Source organism: Balaenoptera borealis (genome assembly GCF_965194805.1).
Source record: "Balaenoptera borealis genome assembly, chromosome: 5".
In the NCBI taxonomy this organism is placed as follows: domain Eukaryota; kingdom Metazoa; phylum Chordata; class Mammalia; order Artiodactyla; family Balaenopteridae; genus Balaenoptera; species Balaenoptera borealis.
In genome coordinates this window covers 73,103,627-73,122,711 of record NC_138862.1, presented here as the reverse complement: position 1 = coordinate 73,122,711, position 19,085 = coordinate 73,103,627, and the positions used below count along the sequence as shown (strand labels likewise).

The following is a 19,085-nucleotide window of genomic DNA, read 5'->3' as shown; positions in this document are numbered from 1 at the left end:
CTTTGGAAAACCCTCTTATTTATATTGTACATGAAGAGACAGGCCCAGAGGCCCAGGGACAGGTCCCTCGGGGAATCTGTGAGCTGGGGCTGGAACCCCAAGCTGGTGGTATTCCCACTGAAGGGTCCCCATGCAGAATGAACTGATTGACCCAATTCACTTTTTGGTCATAATCCCCTACTGTCGCCCATATTACTAACACATCCAATCCTTTCCAGTCTCCTTTGCTCGAGCCATTTATTTCCTCTTCTCAGAATGTATTTCTGCCTACGAAACTTGCATTTTTTTTCCCCTCCACACCTGGATCAAAGGCATCTCCCCTCCCCTATGAAGTTTCCTCAAGGATCATAGTGAGAGAGACTCACAGTCTCACTTCTGAGTCCCTCTGGAATCTTTGGTGACATGCTTAGGATGTTCCGCTTTGGTCTTAGAGTCATTTGAGGCTTAATCCCACTCCTGAGATTTCATCCTTTTTGAGGACAAAGGCCCTTCCCAGAACCTAAGACAGTGTCTTCTTCCAGCTCTAAAATACCATGAAGCTATGATCTCAAAAGGTGTTACTCTAGAGTCTTTTCTTTTTTTTTTTTTCAAATGGAATTGTACAGAATCAGTCTCAGTTTTGAATACCTAAGTCCTGGCTAGTTAGATTCTTTTAAAGCTGAGCCAAGTTCCTTCCATCTTGTCCTCTTCCTCATTCTTGAGCATTTATCATGCAGCTCTACATGAACACTGACTGACCTTGACCAGGGCCTGTGAAACACACACAGTTGCTGCCTTCAGGGGCACTGGACAAGGAGTCCGAATGACCTGGCCCCCCATCCTGGCCCTGCCATTTCCTCAGCAAGCCACGCTCTCCCTTAGAGCCCTGGCCTCTTCAGCCATTACACATGCCCACTCCTCTGTGAGGAGCCAAAGACAGGTACATATAGAGGCATTTATAAACTGCAGGCTGCCTTGTTGGCCAGCCTGTTGAAATCAGTGGGAAAAAAAGTAAAGTCAGTGTCTAAGATTTCAAAAAATTGTGTAATACCAAGTAACCAGTTTATCTGAATGTTCTCTTTCTAGTAGGTTGCTGTGGCATTATACAGTTATAGGCTTCCTACCACTTGCGGTTCAGCCCTGAGGCCCTTGTATTTGCTGCTCTGGAAATCAGCTCACTGTAATCTACTGACTCCAGTTGAAAATATACATTCATTTCCAAAATAATTTTTGAACATCTACTATGTATGCCAGGTTGTTATGGGTTGAATTGTGCCTATCAAAAAAGATATGCTGAAGTCCTAACCCCTGGTATCTGTGAATGTGACCTTATTTGGAAATACAGTCTTTGCAAGTTAAGATGAGGTCATACTAGAGTAGGGTGAGCCCTACTCCATTGTGACTGGTGTCCTTATAAGAAGAGGAGACAAGAAACAGACGCAGACCCAGAGGGAAGGCTGCCATATGAAAATGGAGGCAAAGATTGGAGTTATGCTGCCACAGCCAAGGAAGCCCTAGGGCTACTGGAATCTAGAAGAGACAAGAAAGGATCCTCCCCTAGGGGCTTTGGAGGGGGCATGGCCCTACCAAGTCCTTGATTTTGGAAGTCCAGACTCCAGAACTATGAGAGAATGCATTTCTTTTGTTTTAAGCCACTTACTTTGTGGTACTTTGTTATGGCAGCCTTAGGAAACTAATACATTGGCAAACTGGGCATCTAGCAGAGAATAAGATAGAGAACTTACATTTGGATGAAGGAGGCATGACAATAGACATAGATGAGTAAATATGAAAATAGCGGGTTCAGGTACTAAAAGTAGGGTCATGTGATACTGTAGTTCTTACTTGAAGGAAGAGAAGCCCTTTGTGTAGGCGGTGGGCTGGAACCAGATCATGTAGGGCCTTGGGAAGCTGTATGGGAAAAGGGGTTGTCATGGAGCCAGGGTGGCTGTGGACAGACCTAACTGGGTTATTCAAATGGATGACGGTGGTTTTGAAAGGAACGGTGGCAATGGAGGTGAAGTGAAATGGACAGATTCGAGATATTTCGTGTTGATTGAACCAAAAGATCTTGCTGACGGATTGGCTGTGGAGATGTGACAAGAGAGGAAGCAAGGATGAATTTTTGACTTAAGCCAAAACCGTTCATTTTTGAGTAGGTGGTGAGGTCTTTTATTGAAGTGGGGAAGATTAGGGGAGGCACATGTTGGGGGTGAGAGGGATGGAATCAAGAGCTCTGTTAGGTTTGAGATGCCTGTTAAACATCTTTGTGGAGGTGCAAGCAAGCCATTGGTTATGTGAGTTCAGTGGCAGGAGGGCCTCCAAGACCAGGGTCCTTCTCCCTGTATGGTGACAAAAGATTTTTCCAAATCCCAAGGCCTCCAGTGAGATTGGAGAGAGTTTCCTTTTTCCTATTGGAAGGCTTCTCTTTGTCCAGGGTTATAGCTGGGCATATGCCTCCTGAGTGGCCCTGAATAACCGCTAATGCTAACAAACTTGCTAAGTAGTGTGGAAGTTTTTAAACTCCTTCACAAAGTATTTTGTGCTTCCTGCAGTGTCTTCAGAGCTGTGTCTAGCTTCATCTGCAGAGTCAGGTCTCCTGGGGCTTCCAGGATAAACTGGGTGGAAGGGTTGGGGGAAGCTGTAGGTGACCCTGGGCAGTATTTCCAGGACTCCAGGCTCCGAGCTGGTTGACTAATTAAGAAAGCAGAAGAAACTTTTGCTTTGCACAGACTCATTTCCAGCACAAAGAGCTTGGGGGGAAAAAAAAAGCCAGAAATTCCTGTACTCTGGGCAGGCCAAGCCTCACTCGAGGGTGCTGACTCAGAAATAGCAGCTGCTTGCCCTGGGAGCCAGCAGTTGTTGGCACAATCAAAGATCAATTAAAACATGCCATTCTGGTTTGCTCTCCCTACACCAGTCCTTCCAGGGCACTTCCTCTCACTTTCAGCTTCCTCCAAAGACTTCTTTCCTGCCTAATTAACTTGGAGCCCAGTGGCCTGTGAAGGAGGTGGCTGGAAGGAGGGAGGAGCGGTCACCAGGAGCTAAGACCTGGGGCTTGCTTGGGTTCCTCCAGCACCGTTCCTGGGACTGTCAGTAATTCACTGACCTCCCTGGGCCTCTGGTTCCCCAGCTATGAAGCAGATGGTGATTGTCCACCTTCCTGTCCTGTGCTTCCAGGGTCATCCTGAGAGTGAAGAGAGAATGCATATGGCCATGCTCCATAAACTGTAGGCCCCCCTCCAAGTTTAGTGGTTTCTGTGACGTATAGGCATATACAATATGACAAAGTGAGTATTTTTAACCCATCTTAAAATTAACCCTAAGAGAAAAAAAATGGAATCATTCTTTTCTAGTTGCAAAATAGTTTAGAGGGGGAAGAAATCAATAATCCAGAAACTCCTGAAGTTTCTCGAAGTTGACATCTCCCTGGCCCCAGGGGCCCAGAAGTGGGGCTGTAACTGGGTGCCAGAGAATGGCTACAACACAGGGTTCCAGGAGCCTCCCAGGGAGGGTTGCCAGATCAAGCAAATAAAAATACAGGATGTCCAGTTAAGCTGGAATTTCAGATAAACGACACATAATTTTTAGTATAAGTATGTTCCAAATATTGCATGGGATATACTTATACTAAAAAATTATTCATTGTTTATCTGACATTCCAGTTTAACTGGGTGTCGGGTATTTTATCCGGCAGCTCTACAGGATGCCTGGGCCGCACCAAGCAGAGGATTCAGTAGGTCTAGAAAGCCACGTGGATGGCCAAGATGCCTCGCCGTGTCCCCAGGAGACTGCCCTGCCTTCAGCGTAGGGTCTCCTTACCCTTCAAGCAATTCGGATTAAGGAAACGGTCTGTCTTTACTCATTCAGTATGTGTGTTTGAGGGCTTCCTATGTGCAAAAGGGCATTGTCTAAATGTGCAAGACCATAAATCTAGTCGCTATAGACGTAAAGCTCAGAGAGTGTTAGAGGAAGGAGAGGAGACCAGACTCAAAGGAGACAACACGGTGAAAGGTGAGGAGGCTGTGTGCTGGGAGGAGGACTGAGGAGAAGCCAAGGGCAGGGGCTTCCCATCCCCCAGCACAGCCTCTCTCCCCGCTGACTGGGCGCTTGGGCCCCCTGACTGTCACGCCCTTATGCAACTCCTCCCTGCAAAGTCCACACACTGCCGTCACTAGTGGGCTTTGGACACAGGCTTTTCAGTGAGCTGAAGGGAAGCAGCGAGGGAATTACCTTGGGCAACGTCTCTTCTGAGGGAAGCAAATTTGAGATTTTCTGTGCAACTTGTCATTAGCAACACCAGACGTGCACAAAAAGGAGAAAGCAAAGAACACTGGCCACTGACCGTGCTGTACTCCTGCCTCAGGAGACACTTGTCTGGCCCCAGTGTCTCCTTCCTTCCCTTCCTTCCTGCCTTTCCTCATTATTTCCTGACTAACTACTCACAGAGGAGAATCAGCCAGAGTCCCACTAATAGGATGCCTACAATCAGAGGTAAGAAAGTTAAGAAGGGGAAAGAACTGAGGCCTGAGAGAGATCATGCCCAACGGAGGAATCCAGGAAGGCTTCCTGGAGGAGCTAGCATTTTGTTGTGAGGGCTGAAGCACACATAGGATTTGGACATGTAGAGATGGGTGGGTGGGGGAGACAGGTCACACACAAGCAGAGGAGAGAGCGCAAGGCAAGGAACAGAGCTGGAGAAGCCCAGAACACAAGAAGAAAGTGGTGATCAGGGAGATTTCAGACCATTCTGAGGTTGGTCTCAGGGTTCAAACCAGGGACTCAAGGGAAAGCAAAGTTTGCACTGTCCTGGGATGCTCAGAGAAATGTTCTGACCCACCTGTTTACCTGTTTTTCTCTTTCCCCTCACTTGAGCACATCTTCCTCTGCTGGAGACTCATTTATAATTCAGGCAACCTCCTTCAGAGGGAGCAGGTGTTTCTCTGGGATGAAGCACCTTGGGAAGCAGAATGTACAAGTGGAAAAAAAGCGTGTCACAGCAGAGCCGGGCAGAGAGGAAATTGGGTCGCAGCAAGGGCAGAAGGAGGAGGAGGCTTGTTGGTATGCGGTGACAAGGCAGCAAAAGAGGGAATCGTTCCCTTCCCAAACCCCCTTCTGAAAATCTGGATTGACTTTACCCTCCTTCAGCCCCACTATCCATGATCTCATCAGTAGACTGCCTTTCTTTGAGTCTCAACACCCCCTTCCTCCTCCAAGATGTCCCTTTAAAAATGCTCACATCCTTATGAAGGACTGTCTACCCTGGGTTCCTCAGACAGCAGAGCCTGAGGTAAATGCTTAAGTATCTGCTTTATTAGGGTGTGCAACCCCAAGAAGCAGAAGTAAGGGCAAAGGGGAGTGAGGCTGAGGGAGATCCAATAGAGGGGCATATTTTCAAGCTGGCCACAACTTGTATAAAAACCACAACTGCTGCTTTCACGAGACCATCTTCTGAGAGGCCATATGACAACCATATACAACATTCCTTCTCGGTCAGGAGAGGAAGGAAGAAGAATGCATCTGCAAGCTCCCATCTCCTATGGAGACATTTGGCCCATGGGCATGAGTACCTCTGCTCTTTCGCATTGCACATGCGTGAGCACCAGGCAGGCCACAAGGCACTTTATGTGTCAGGGTCAACAGGTAAGCCCCATCCCCATGACGGTGGTGAATGGCGTGGCCTTGAGGTGAAGCACTGTGGTGGCCGGGCCTGGGTGAAGGTTATTGGGGCCCACACAGAACTGGTCTGCAGTGGAGAGTGGGGCTGAAACAAGTGGCCTTTGGAGAGGCCAGAGAGATTCTGAAGATGCCCATGTGGTATCTGGTTCAGGGACGGTCCTTCATCTTATTATTAGCAGCTGTCGCCTGGGTTACCAGTTAGCTCTTCAGCAGGTGCTTGCCTGCTGGTGACCACTGAGAGCAGGAGCCAGACACGGATGGGACGTGGCAGTGGGTGGAGGTGCCGGGGACAGGGTGGGCGTCCGGCAAGCTCACTTCCCCACCCTCGGTCCTAGGTTGGCGTGTGGCTGTGATGCGAATCACCCTGAAAACCCATTTGGGCTGCTCACCTCCGGCTGGGAGGCAGGCCCCCAGAGGGCCTCGGCGAGCAAATGCAACCCCACACGAAGACAAGACATTAAAGGGACTCCTGAGGACCCAGCATTACTGACGGCCTATTCAAGTCAGAGGAAATCAATAGCTCTCTAGAAAGGGCTTTGGAGAAGAAACAAGTGTCCATGAAGAAAAAGGAAAAACACATACTTGCTCTCCGTGAGTGAGGGTGAGACGATGAGTCAGGATTTCCCCCAGATTGACAGTGTTTCTGTAAACTTTTGACTGACACCTGCCAAGAAGGAGGGTCTGTGTGTGTGAGTAGAAACCACTAGTAGAACCACTAGATTGATTTTCTTTCTTTTTTTAAAAAATACATTTATTTATTTATTTATTTTTGGCTGCGTTGGGTCTTCGTTGCCGCACGCGGGCTTTCTCTAGTTGTGGTGAGCGGTCGCTTCTCTTGTTGCGGAGCACGGGCTCTAGGCACACGGGCTTCAGTACTTGTGGCTCGTGGGCTCTAGAGTGCAGGCTCAGTAGTTGTGGCGCATGGGCTTAGTTGCTCCGCGGCATGTGGGATCTTCCCAGACCAGGGCTCGAACCCGTGTCCCCTGCATTGGCAGGCAGATTCTCAACCACTGCGCCACCAGGGAAGCCCTAGATTGATTTCTTAATCTGATTTTCCCTTACCCATCCAGAGATGCCAAATTCCAAAAGGGAAAATTACCTAGTTTTCTAAAACATATTAGTACCTTCTTTCCCAAAGCACTCAGGAAAATGAAAAAGGCTTTTAAAGCTCTAGAGGATGTATTTGAAATGCTGTGTACTTCTACCTTGGCAGTGAAAGTAAAAACAAGCCCAGATTCCATTTGAATGGTACGGTGTCTATCTAATACTTTTCTCCAGGAATTCCAGGCCCTGCTGTGTGTAAACACTCTCTGCTTTCCCCTAAGGGAATTAGGTGGTCAGCATTATTGGTCCAATTTGGCAGCTAGTAAAGCAAAGCATGTGATGGGGGACTGATTTGTCCAAAAGAACACAGCAACAGTGTTAGGCATAGCTGTTCTCCACTTTGTCTTCTTGATTAAGTTGCTCTTTCAGACTAGAAATTATGGTAAGGACCCAATGAGATTAAGGACCTCATTGTAAAGCAGGGAGAAGAGGGGCACCAGGGATCACAGAGGGCCATTCCTTCAGGTCTGGACATTTGTTTTTTTTCTCATTCTAAAGCTGACGTCTCATCAGTGGCTGACAGGCCAGCACTCTGCTAAGCCAGCGAGGACTCTCCTGGGCCTCCCAGGACCTTTATCTGGAATCAGCGTGCTGGCGTTCGCCCCAGTGACCTCGTGTGGCTTGTGTCATGAGCTGATGATACCTGAGTTCAGTCCCCCTTTGTTAAGGGCCTTCTATATGCTGTCCTGAGCGGGGCACTGAGAGAGGCTGCACTTGGCAGAGAGGCACAAGAGAGACCATTTGGTGCTGACTCCAGTGACTGTGGCCCCCAAGGTATGGTAGTCCTGCAGGGAAGCAGCAGGGGCTGTGGGTTTTTGTCACCACTATCCAGGGCACAGGGGAAGGCAGCACGGTACTGTGGACAGCTGTCCTAGCTTTGGTTCAAACACCAGCGCTGTCACTTAGAGTTGGTGGTCTTGGGGAAGTGAGTCATTTAACTTTGCTGAATTTGGGCCTCCTCATCTGCTAAATGAAGGTAATGATCTCTACCTCAGAGCGAGGAGATTAAATTGTATAATATATGTAAGTTCCTGGCACACGGAGGCACTCAGTAATTACGGTCATTGTCATGACTGGTTTAGTCCCGGTGTCTCTAGGTGATCCGATTTTGTTAGACTGGAAGCCGTGCTTCCCTGGTTCCCTTGGTCATTCCTGTTTAGGCTTGTATCTGTCAAGAAGGTCCACAGGTGAAAAATTACAGGCATTCTGGAGCTTGCCTCAAAGCACACCCATTGTTCTCACAGGAAAATCAGGAAGCTTCCAGACTGAAGGGCCCAGGCCCCCCATCTGGAGGGTGGGGTGGAGTGGTATTTGAACACACTTGTTTTTCTCTGCAGATTTTTTTTGGAAATCTGAAAGGGCAGCGCCTATTGCTAGCGAGACAGTGTTTTCCATCTGTGTCTTCCCTCTCAGATGTTGTCTGTCATTAGGCTTGGGGGTTTGGGAGGGGATCAGATCTCCAGGGACTCAGGATCTGCCCCCAGATATCCTGTCTAGGAAGAATTCTTTTTTAAAAATGTCGGGGAAGGAGACCAAGGTGGTTCCTGGAAAAGTTTCACGGCTACCCTCCCTCCTTCTCCTCTTCCTTCCCCCTGCTCCAGAAGCTGCTCTTCCGATGCTGGCACAGCTGACCTTGACATTGACAGACAAGCCCTGCCTCCTTTCCCACAACCCATTCCTATGGGGTTCCTTTAACTGAAAGGTATGGCCTTGGGCCATTTGTGCCCTTTCTTGGGCCACACACAGCTCCATGAGTGGGTGAAACACACATTACAGATGTGCGCAGTTTGTGCAGGAGAGTGTGAATCTTTGTCATCTATAGGCTTTTGGTTTTTTCAAAGGTTACACGAGATACCGAGTGCCGCCTTCTTGTAGGCTGTTCCCCCTCACCCCCAATTCACATATTGAAGTCCTAACCCCCAGTACCTAAGAATGTGACTGGATTTGGAGATAAGACCTTTAAAGAGGTAAGTAAGGTAAAATGAGGTCATATGGATGGGCCCTCATCCAATATGACTGGTATCCTTATAAGAGGAAATTTCGCCACAGACAGGTACAGAGAAAAGACCATGTGAAGATATAGGGAGAAGATGGCCATCTACAAGCCAACGAGAGAGGCTTCGGGAGAAACCAACACTGCTGACGCATTGATCTTGGACTTCTAGCCTCCAGAACTGTGAGGAAATAAATTTCCATTGTTTAAGCCACCCAGTCTATGGTACTTGTTATGGCATCCCTAACAAAGTGTACTTCCCATTTATGCACTGTCAAGTTTTGTGGTCTGTTTTTGTTTTCAATTGGGAGTCTTTCTTTTTCTTGAGTTTGAAGGATAGATTCAAGGGGAGGTTGTTTTATTGATGAGTAAGATTTGCTAGAAATCACCTGCTGAAGCTCTTTGGCAGATTTAGAAAAGGACAAAATGCAAGCCCGCGCTCACCAATGTCAGTATATTTGCACCACGTATCCTAAACCATAGAGATAATCGGAGGAGATGGATGTATTTGTATTGACACAAGAGGTTGTGAGTTTATGGGATTTGTCCTGCCAAGCAGTACGAGGAAAAATGAGTAATTATGATAGCAAGTTTTTCATCTTAAAAATTGATTTATAAGCATCGTTAGAGAACTTGATACTTGTTTCACTTAAAAGGCTCTTTTTTATTTAACAAGAAATATGTTTCTGCCAGTTATAATTCCAGCTAACCTAATACAGTATGTTCTGGGCTTCAGTTGTTGATAATTCAATAAACCTTTAGTACCTTTGTAGTTCTTTCTGGGGCCAGAAGATTCTAGACTTTTTTATAAAAACAACTTTCTTTTGAATAGCAGTTTCAAAGAAGTCACATAACAACCCTGTGAGGCAGTACACATATCATTACTAACAACTATCATTTGTGGAGCGTTTTATCTCTTTCATTCATATACACCACCTTGTTTAATTGCCAGAGAAGTTAAATGAATTGGTTGAAGATACACAGCAATCTTTAACGTTGAACTGGGATTAGAATTCAAGCCAGAGCTTTTTCCATGACACCATCTTTTTTCTTTACAAATAGGCTTAGAGTTTGGTCTCTGATGGTCTAAAAGTCCTGGAACTAATTTCCTACCCATCCTTCCTGGACCAGTTCAGATGTCACCTCTTCTGTGTAGACTCCCCAGATAACTTACAACACAGACCTAATCGCTCCTTCATCTGCAGCCCCAGAGCACTTTTTCAGGCCCTTCCTCACAGTTCTTACTCCCTTTTGTTTATATTTTGGTTTTCTATGTACCCATTTTATCATCCCAATAGACTGAGCTCTGTGAGGCTGAGAGGAGGACTTCCTCAGCCCAGCCACCCCAATGCTCAACCGACAGTGCTCAATGTGTGTTAAGGATGTGAAGATGAATTGCACTCACGTGCCCCAAATGTCAGAGGTGCTCTTTGGCCAAACAGGAGTTCTCGGAGTGTATGGGAACATAGGCGCCTCATCTACAAGAACTGGATACATTTTTCCTGATGGAAGGATGACTAATTCACACTACCCCACACCTAAACTAATGCCATCTTCTTGCTACTCCCCAACTACTTCTTTACTTTGGTTTCTTCACTCTTTTGTTTTTTTCCTTGGGTAGGTGTCAGAGGTTCTAACCACCCACCCTACCTCCTGTGCCTTCCTGCCCCCAGCCCTGGTCCACAAACCTGGAGGAACTCCAAAAACAAAGTGGCCTTCAACATGTAGACTCATCGACCTTCAAATTCCAACCTGGAGCCACTGAGGAACCAGGGGTAGCAAAAACTTGGTGGGTCTGGAGGCCCATTAATGAAATTCACCTCTCTATTAACATCTTAGAAATGTTACTACTGATAGGATACTCTTTAGAAAAATTTTCAGATGGTAATTTTTCAGGATGCTGGAAGATAACTCACGATTAGCCATTTTAGCTGCTAAATATTGCTTATCTATATAAATATTTTCCATCACTGGTTTTTCCATAGTCTCTGGGTTCTCTAAAGGTGTTAGACAAACAGCGATAATGAAACATCCTCTAAAATCTGGAACATTACCACCCCCAGGACCCAGTCTCCAACCCAGATCTGACCCCTGAAATCCCTTTCTCCTCACCCACACTCCAGACTCCCAATAGCTGCTTTGCTTGAGGGAAGGCTTTCTTAAAACTGCAGGTTGAGATGCCAGTTCCTGACGCACAGGCAGACAGCAGGCTGTGCACAATTCTTCCTGGGCAATTCACTTAGAGCAAAGAGGGATCTTTTTTGAGGCTTGAGAATATCAATATGCGGCTGCTTTGCTAAAATGCTTTCTGTCTCTCACAGTCAGAGAAATCTGCTTGCCTTGAGCTAGCCTCCAGTTTCTTGTTAAGAGCTAATTTTAGAGCTAATTTGGGTTCCATTAGTATATGGTTCTGTTGCAAATCTGACATTAACATTGGCGGCTTGAGGAGAAACAAAGGGAGGAAAAGCCTTTTACCCTGACTGCAGTGATGCGGGCACATATGGTGTCATTTTTCAAGGAACAGATTTTTGTCTTTCTTGCCATTTCAGAGCTGTTTCCCTCTGAAATTACCAGCTCTAATTTACTGCAGAACATGTCTGGATGTCACTGCAGAGATCCAGTTAAACTGAGAGAGCTGGCAGGTCCCACAAATTTGCAAAAACAGCATTCATTTGCACAGTATAATGTCTCCCAAGTCCATGCTCGCAGACTGGGAATCAGCCACCGGTGAATGTGGGCTCTGCCCTTAGAATGAGAGCCCTTGAATTGTTCTGTATCTGAGGCTGTGACTCTGATTCCCCAAACCTTTGTGAGGGGAGGTTACGGCGTTTCCCATTTCACCCCATAGCTAGCTGCCCGCGTGCTGGAGCCCACATGGCTTTAACTGAGATCTGTGAATCCAACTGTGGCAATAGCAGGGAAGACTTGAGACTTGCTCTCTAATCTGAGTTCTGCCCATAGCTGGCTGCATGACCCTGTTCCCTGAGGCTCAGTGCCTCACTTGTAAAACGAGGGAATTCTCGGATTCTCTGATATCTAAGCTCAATAGCCTGTAATAGTAACTTCTGTTTATCTAACTTTTTACATTTGTCTGAGAACTTTCATGTTTGTTATGTCCTGTGATGGTCATAACGTCCTGTGGGGCAGGCATTCCTGTCTTGCACTTGGGAAATTCTGACTCAGAGAAGTGAGGAAACTTGCCCAAGGTCACACAGCTGGTAAGAGGGAGAGCTGGGACTCCAACCCAGTTGGCCTCACTCCCAGTTCAAGGCTCTCAGAAGTCAGCAGATGGAATCAGATAATAAGCTTTAAATACCGTAACTCATCACCAGGGGCCATCTTAGAGTGCAGATAGCCGTGCCCAATAGGCCTACATTGTTCAAACTTTTCAAAGGTGGGAAGACTGAACAATAACTTGAGAAATTATATTCTTGCTTTGGGACATGCAGTGTCATGAATGAGCACCCAGAAGGGGCTGAAATGTAGTAGGAAAAGTACTAGAATTGGTTCCAGTGTTGGCTCTATCTCAAGTTTCTGTGTGACTTAAACAAGTACCTTGGCCTCTATGAGACTCAATTTCTAAATGAGGCAGGTGGATAGGATGCTCTCCAAAGTAACTTCCCTTTGGATAGGTCTATGGTTCTATGGCAAAAGGTTCAATGCCAAACCAAACAGCATAGCAGCAGGTGTAAGACTTTTGGTTAGGGAGAACCCTCTATGCCCAAGACATCCAAACTCTATAAAAACAAAATGCTCCAAGAAGTTAAAAAGTGAAGCCGATTTATAAAGAGTGAACAAAGCAGGTTACTTCTGTAAGTGACTAAGCAGATGTGAAAACAGGGGTCAGAAACTCCTGCAGGAGCCAGCCAAGTTAATAACGAGAGAGGCAGGCACAGTACAGGACAGTAGGCCGTGGTGGGGACCGCAGTAAACTGGCAAGCGCTGCCTGACTAAAGGGAATGGTGACAACTCAGCTCCAACCAAGTTTTGCCAAGCAGGAATGTAGATGCAGTGCAGACAATATTCCAGCTTCTCAAGAGAACTGGAGATCTGAATATTCATGTGAAATAGCCTAATTTTTAAACATTGGCAACAAATCCAAAGACTTAAAACCCTTTCATGACAAATAAAATGTGTCTGCTAGCCATATGCTGCCCAAAAGTACCAGTTTGTTAATTCTGTGTTAACATCTGAGTTTGTGTCTATCTTTGCCTTAAACAATTCCAGAGGGCCTGTTTCCTGGCCTTACTGGGGAGCAGGCTGCAGTAGTGACCTGCCTGTACCATTCCAAGTCAACAATACTTTTCATCCCACAAATCCCATTTTCCTGTCCACAGCCTTTCAGGCTGGACCCCTGACAGGGGCCAGCACACACGCCTGGTTCCTGCTCTGCCTGCCTGAAAATAACCTTCTCCTGAAAGACAACAGTGAGAGGGGAAAAGTGTGATTTGGCCTTGCTAGTAGGGTAAAGCAGACATTATATTTTTTTCCTGCCACCATTTCTACTTTATTGGATCACATAACCATTTTTATTGTTAATTTAGGTACAAATTAATTGCCGTACAAATGAATGAAAACACAGATGAATGCTCTCACCATTACTTGACACTTAAATGGCAATTACTCGGCTTCGTAATCCAATATAGCGAGTATTAGTGCAGCCGTGGTGCATCCTTTGGCCCAACGCACTGCTAATGGGAAGAATGGATGTCCCTGGAGATCCCCTAACAACCTGAGCAAACCTGGGAGGAAGGTGTTGTCGACCCCAGAGGCTTCGTGTGTACCTGTCTCCTCTTTCCAAGTGTAACTGAATAAAAGCATTAGAGGATTTGATGGTATTTTCATGTCTCTTGTTTTTCCTCTGAGGGGTTTCTTATCACACCTGTGATTTTGTATATATTTGTCTCTTCAGAGCCACAGGTGAAACATCAGTCCTGGAAAGCATGTTGGTAGGACTCCTGTCCAGGCAGCACCAGAGGCCCCCAGCCTGGGTGTGAGGGCCCTGCTATGCCTGTAATCCCAGTGCTGGCCTCATTAGGGTCCTGATCACACTGGGCTGGAACTGTCCAGTTACTTGGCTGAGCTTCCCCCAAATGCACTATAAGCACCTTGAAAGCAGGGACAGCATCTTACCCATCTTTGTACCCCTGCTCGGGGCATGGTGCTCGGTATTGGTGTGGGCAGTGATGCTCAGAAACGAAAAAAAAATAAAGCTTGGTGAGCCCCTCACTTTATCTGTCTGCAGCACCTTCTCAGTGTATCCTCTCTACATGGTACCACACAAGTAATTTCCTCCTTTGTGTCATAGGCTTTTGTAATTTCCTGCCTAATTTTGTCATCTTACATATAACAGTGAAAGTAAAAACATCCATCTAGAAATATCTCCTTGATTTCCATTTGCCAGATCAATCTCATCTCCCCCTACCAAATAAAATGTAGTTACTTCTTGATCAGATGAAAAGATACTGTATGAGTAATGGAATTTATACTGTATAAAAATTTTATTAAGACAGGAGGAAAGTCCCTTAGTGGACAGCAGTCAATACCAGACTCCAGATTAAATCTAACAAATATTCTTTTTCTTGCCCTTCAGATAGTTGCACTGGAACTTGTTTTGAAGTTTTTATGATGAAATTTTAGATTCTCATCACAGAGAACTGAAGGTAAAGGGTTCCATTACTAGTTTTCTCTAACCACTATAGCCATTTGAGAGCCTGTTTAGAGTTCAGAGAATTTCTGAGTCACTTGCAGGAAATTTTCTTTGTCTGCATACTTTACATTCCAAGAGAAGAGCCCTTAACTTTTCGTCAAAAGTGGTTTAAAGCATCAGTTGTAAGCCAATTATAATGACTTTTTTGTAGTTGTTCTTGATTTTCTTACAGAGGTTCGCTGCACAGATTTGTGTTCAATAGACTTTTTCTGTTTTCAAGTTTGTACTCTGTATAGAGCTTAGCATAGTACCTTACATTTGATCAATGTTTGTTGAATGACTAGGTGAATGAATGAATGATTAGATGGATATCTCTTACACAGAGGTGACAAAACATTCATTTACCCTAGAGTGTTCTTCCTTTGATGATGCTAATAGAACTCATAGATTTAGACTAACAGAATGTCAAAGATAAAACAATCTGGTTCGGTATTTTTTCACTTTTCAGATTTCAAAAGCGAGGTTCAGAGAGCCCCAAGATCACTTGGAAGCCTCAAGAGGCATTTCAGGAAATTGTACCAAATATGAACCCTAAGGTAAGCATGGGTTTCCATGGCAACAGAACCTGGGCTATTTCATTACTTTCTGCTCTCTTTACATTTGTGCAATTCTCAGAAACTAGCTGGGATTCAGAAGTACATGGAAGACTAGTTCATCAAAACTCTTAAATACTTCTTGGATCTTTTTATCCACTAGTTACTATGGAGTGGAGTTTGGTATTCGGTGGATCAGAACATTCAGAGGGGTCTATTACCAATGCAAGGAGAGTGGAAAGAACTCTGCGTCCTGAGTCAGATGGGGCCCAGGCCCCAGCTCTGGAGCTATAGATCCTGAGGCGAATCAGGTCACCAAGCCCTGCCCTCATCCCTAAAGTAGAAGTGATAGCCACTGTTCCACCTTCCTCACTGGAGCTTGGAAGAGCCAATGAGATAACAGATGTGAAAATGTTTTAGAACTTGTAAAGCGTGCACTGGTCTCAATGTGTCCCTAGGGACAGAGTGACCAAGCAGATCCTTTGGAGCATGGGGGTGGAGGGCAACCCCGGGGTACTGTGCCTCCCTGCTCAAGAGCTAAGAAATATAGGAAATTAACCTTCTGAGAGTCAAACCAGTGGTTCCCAACTTTTTCCGGTATAAGCCCTCCTTTTTATCATCAAAATCTTCCCCAGACCCGCTCCCACATGATAATGTTTGTACTTACAGTATTTGTCGATTAAGAAAATACATACTGACCAAAAGCTATTATGAGTTATGTCCACGGTTTAATTGTATTAATTGCTACATTTTATTAATAATTTTGACAAATACTGGTACTAGATTAAAGCAAACTGTGTGAGTTATTCAACCACCAAACACTCACAGATTAGTTGGCTTCTCAGAAGAATTCCCTCTGCTCTCAAATCAGGAAATCCTGCATTGAACAGTGAAATGTAAACATAATGAACAGGTCAGAGGCAAGTAATATAATCATCTTAAGTGGACTCTGGCCCCAGGTTGAAGTCAGACTTTACCGATGACATTAACGTATCCAAAGAAACAAGGTGTTGTTTACAAGAAGACCTGGTTGCCAGTGGAAGCCAGAGGAGGTAGCTCCACTCAGATGAGCACTGACAGCGCCCTCCCAGCCCTGCCCGGGAACATGTGCACTGACCTAGAGACTCAGTCTCAGGTCCTGGTGGAACAACTCCTTCTGTTCCACTCCAGGCTCAACTGAGTATCCTTGCTGCCAGCTGAGAGCAGCCAGACATCCTGACTGTTGTATTTTCATTGCAGTTGAATGTCTTGGCTGTAGATCGTATAGCCATCCTAGGAGCTTGGGTAAGGTGAGACCAGCCCCGAGCAATGGCTGACAGGGCTGAACCTGGCCCTGAGGCCTGTGCGTAGTCTTGGGGCCGCCACCCTATTGGCCCTCACTTGGAGCACATCTTCTTTTTTCATTACCGCAAGCCATGATTTCTCCACCTCAGCACGACTGACATTTTGGATCCAATGCTGCTTTGTCGTGGAGTGCGGTTTTGTGCATCGTAGTATGTTGAGCAGCATGTCTGGCTGCTCCCTAATATACAGCAGTAACATCCTGACCCTGCCCCCCCCCCCCCGAGTTGTGACAACCAAAACTGTCTGCAGACATTGCCAAATATTCCTAGGCCAGGGGGAATGACACCCCCCGTCCCCCCGCCCAGTTGAGAACCATTGGCATGAACCGTTCTAGTTAAATGTCTACAGGATGCAACCACATGGGGTTCTTCTCAAAGACTAGCTCATTCCCAAATAACAGTACCTTCAATTTATATACAGTGTCGCCTTTATCCAAAAGATGTTAGAATTCTTAAAAAATCAATTTCAAGGAGCTTGTGTTAATTTAGAAATATGGTCAAGCTCCACTTCACTATAATGCAAAGGCAATAGGGATTCTGGCAGCTGAGTGAACTGAAACTTCCCTCTGATGCCCTAGTGATTCTAGGTCATCCTTCTGAACATCAACTGCCCCTTTTTTAAAAGTGTAATAGGGATGGATTGTGCTGACTAGGGGAGCCCCTGGAAGGTGTTGATATTTTGTTGCTTTTAAAAATAAACCCTTGATTTGTTTTTGATTTCTTATTATTTACCTCTTCCTCCTTAAAACAGTACCAAAAAAGACATTCCAATTACCTGAGAAATTCAATCAGTTTTGTGCCACTAAGTTGAGGATTTTCGCTAAAATGGTTCCAGCTTTCCCTAAGTAATTCTTCCACTGGAAATTCCTTCTTCTGAGAAGAGCATTCTCACCACAGTCAAACCCTTCAGCAGCATAGAGTTCATCACTGCTCCTACTTACGAAGAGAAATTTCCACCTAGTTCCATTCAGGAGTGGGGTTTTCCCGCTTGGCCTCATCCCTGCTCCTGGACCCCCAGGCCGTCATTTGCTGTTCCAGGCCTTATAAGCACTGAGAGCTGGTGCCCAGTGAGGGTTCACACTGAGCCCCACACTGAATGCCTCCACGGGCTCCCTTCTTCCCCCGCCCCTCCCCCATTTCAAGGACTCAGGTGTTTTCCCTCTTCTCATCCCGGCTCAGCTGTCTCTTCCTGCTTCCCCAAGCTCAGTTCTGTCTAGTCTCTGGGAGAAGAAAATCTGGTTCCACAAGCACTCTCTGAGCTTTTGTGTCTAAACCCAGGTTCTGTGGTTTCTGTATTTATTTATTGTTTCAGTTATATATTTCTATATTTTTTCAGATTATTTTCTATTATAGGTTATTACAAGATATTGAATATAATTCCCTGTGTTATACGGTAAATCCTTGTTGTTTTTCTATTTTATGTATAATAGTGTGTATCTGTTAATCCCATACTTCTAATTTATCCCTCTCCCACCTCCCTTTTCCCTTTGGTAACCATAAGTTTGTTTTCTATGTCTGTGGATTTTTTTCTCTTTTGTACATAGATTCATTTGTATTATTTTTTAGATTCCACATATAAGTGATATCATATTCTATTTGTCTTTCTCTGCCTAACTTACTTCACTTAGTATGATATCCTTTAGGTCTATCCATGTTGCTGCAAATGGCAATATTTCATTCTATTTTATGGCTGAGTAATATTCCATTGTATATATATATATATATATACACATCTTCTTAAACCAATCACCTGTTGATGGGCACTTGGGTTGCTTCCATATCTTGGCTGTTGTAATAGTGCTGCTATGAACATTGGGGTGCATGTACCTTTTTCGAATTAGATTTTCTTTCATCTTTTCTGGATATATGCCCAGGAGTGGGATTGCTGGATCATATGGTAGCTCTATTTTTATTTTTTTAAGGACCCTCCATACTGTTTTCCACAGTGGTTGCACCAATTTACACTCGCACCAACAGTGTAGGAGGGTTCCCTTTTCTCCACACCCTCTCCAGCATTTATTATTTGTAGACTATTTTGATGATAGCCATTCTGACTGGTGTGAGGTGATACCTCATTGTGATTTTTTTTTTTTTTTGATTTGCACTTCTCTAATAATTAGCGATGTTGAGCATCTTTTTACATGCCTGTTGGCCATTTCTTCTTTGGAGAAATGTCTATTTCGGTCTTCTGCCCATTTTTGGTTGGGTTGTTTGTTTTTTTTTTGATATTGAATTGTACGCGCTTGTGTGTATTTCTGTCAGTGTGGACTAGAGTGCCCTTGTGTACCAGTGAGAAGCAGAGCAAAAGGGAAATATACAGATTAACTCTTGGAGATGTAACCCTGTCTTGTGTCTTACCAACTATTTGAGACAGAAATGAAGATGAAAAGGGGTAATGATCAAGGCAGCCCTGCACAGGAAGCCCCTTCCCATGCGAGCTATGTAGAGATTCAGGATGGCTGGGGCCTTGAACTCCATTTTTTTTTTTTTTTTTTTGCTGCACCACGCGGCTTGTGGGTTCTTAGTTCCCCAACCAGGGATCGAAACCGTGCCCCTTACAGTGGAAGCACGGCGTCCTAACCACTGGACTGCCAGGGAATTCCCCAATCTTTTAGTCTTTTCCTGCTGGGGAAAAGGAAAAAAAAACCCTGCTTGGGGTTAAGGAGAGCCTCTTTGGGGTCCCTGGGATATAAAGGTAGAGGTTCTGAGTTTGAGACCTTGCAAAAATCACCCCCAGTGAGAAG

The 19,085-nt window shown here is 45.3% G+C and overlaps 2 long non-coding RNA genes across 10 annotated transcripts in view; both read left to right on the top strand.

Annotated features, from left to right (window-relative positions):
* LOC309629384 overlaps positions 1–8,920 on the top strand; it is a 30,254-nt gene extending 21,334 nt beyond the window's left edge. For 3 of the 7 annotated variants that reach the window (XR_014245030.1, XR_014245031.1, XR_014245032.1), the window contains 4 exons: positions 5,994–7,536; positions 8,364–8,464; positions 8,604–8,729; positions 8,812–8,920. This is a non-coding gene — a long non-coding RNA (uncharacterized lncRNA). Of the gene's footprint in view, positions 1–5,476; positions 5,623–5,993; positions 7,537–8,363; positions 8,465–8,603; positions 8,730–8,811 lie in introns of all 7 variants that reach the window. The other 4 variants (XR_014245027.1, XR_014245029.1, XR_014245028.1 and 1 more) reach the window with 4 other exon arrangements.
* A 1,460-nt stretch (positions 8,921–10,380) lies between these two features.
* LOC309629387 overlaps positions 10,381–19,085 on the top strand; it is a 102,584-nt gene continuing 93,879 nt past the window's right edge. For all 3 annotated transcript variants that reach the window (XR_014245037.1, XR_014245038.1, XR_014245039.1), the window contains exons 1-3: positions 10,381–10,544; positions 14,349–14,418; positions 14,914–15,001. This is a non-coding gene — a long non-coding RNA (uncharacterized lncRNA). The remainder of the gene's footprint in view (positions 10,545–14,348; positions 14,419–14,913; positions 15,002–19,085) is intronic.